Source organism: Sinocyclocheilus grahami, unplaced genomic scaffold (assembly GCF_001515645.1).
Source record: "Sinocyclocheilus grahami isolate Dianchi unplaced genomic scaffold, SAMN03320097.WGS_v1.1 scaffold1056.1, whole genome shotgun sequence".
NCBI classification, from domain to species: domain Eukaryota; kingdom Metazoa; phylum Chordata; class Actinopteri; order Cypriniformes; family Cyprinidae; genus Sinocyclocheilus; species Sinocyclocheilus grahami.
The window spans coordinates 1-1,822 of record NW_015506235.1 but is presented as its reverse complement, the minus strand read 5'-3'; positions in this window follow the sequence as shown (position 1 = coordinate 1,822).

Genomic DNA, 1,822 nt, shown 5'->3' with positions numbered 1-1,822 from the left:
TGTTGGGGTGCCTCCAGGACCAGGGTTGGGAACCACTGCTATAGTCTATATTCACTACACAACAGGAATATGAAAATAAACCGAGCCACCCTTGCAATGGATCCAAGAATAGTCAAGTGATTTGTATAAATTTGACAGTGGTTATATAATGTCATTGGCAGGTTCACCGCTGTTAAACCCAAGAGTGTTGGCCAGTTATTTTAATAGAGACCACCAGAATAGCCTTGTTGATGCAGAAATAAGTGCTGATTGGCCGTCAGGAGGTGAACACCTGTGGTGCATCAATGAACTCAAATGGCACAGACTACTGCTGCTGCGTTCATTCAAAATCCTGGGAGGTTTCTAGCAGAAAAATACGATCGCCTAAAGATTTTAATCACTTTGCTACGACCTCAATTATTTACATGGATTTTCAATACTATGTAGATACGCTAGACTGAAATTAATTATTTAATATCTTAAAACACTTTGATTTAAAGGCTTATGCATATGCTGGATATTAGCTGGAATCTTGGAAAGAAACAGCTCTTCTTTTTTTTATTTGTTTAACATTCTGTCACAAATTCCCACATTTCCATTTAGGCCACTCAATAGTTTTAGGACTTTATTGTCATTTAAATAAACAAATAAATAAATAGTTCTTGTATTTACTAAAATTGTACTATTTACCTTTTTTTTTTTTTTTACTACTAAAACAAACTGAATCTGCTAAACTTTTCATATATTTAAAAAGTTACACACTTGCATACAATTAATGCAAACACATTATTCAGTTACTTCTGAATGGAAGAAAAATATTTCTAGGGAAATCACACTATTTTATAAGCTTTGGTGGTAATTAATAAATTCCATCATACAAACACTGCTGCTGACTTTTGTTAAACGTCCCATCTGGTTTTATTTATTAGTAGATTTGCTTTCATTGAACATGAATCAACTCATACACCTATAAACTGCTGAACTGTTTTAAGCATTAATCAAACAAAATGTAACATTTATCTTTTAAAAAGAAAAAGAAAAAAAAGCCAGCGTGGTAAGAAACCTTAATTCAAGATATATTTTCTAAAAACGTATCTGAATATCTTACAATATTTATCTTAATTAAAGAAGATTAGAACCGTTTAATGGAAGAAGACAAAAATGCAAATGAACGAACTGTCTCTACTGTAATTATAAATAAACCTAGCAAAAGGGCAAACACAAAATGTGAGGATCCCTCTCTGTACAGTGCATTTCCAGGGTTGTTTTTACTGCTCATGTACTGCGGTACTGTTCGGTGCCACCTATTGTTGGCGACTGAGGAGAGTCGCAATTACACGTGAAGCACTTTGGGCATATAAACAGAGAAAAGTGGCACACAAATGCAATGATTCATTCATCTACTCATTGTATTCCCAGATCCTCTGGGTCGCAGGATTGCTGAAACTCTGCAGTACGAACACAAATGCCCCAGTGAACACCAAACTGAATTACATAAAGAAATGTTTCACGGCCTTATCCAGAAACAAATAGCCATGCTTTTACATCCAGTCAATACACGGCCTCTCAGCGCTCCAGCCGTCTCACTTCCTGATGCATTCTCACATATTGTTTTAAAGGACAATCAGGGAGTAATATGTAATCAAGCTGAAATAGTCCCTGTCTGGCAGGTGAGGAGCCAAGCCAAACATGATGAGTTTCTTCAGAGAGCGAATGTGACACCAGACAATATACCAATCAACTGGATGCAGGCAGTTATAGCCACCCATCTATACCTGACAATTGGAGATGACATCGCTTTCTCACCATTTGCCATTGCAAAAAAACAAAACAAAACAAAAAA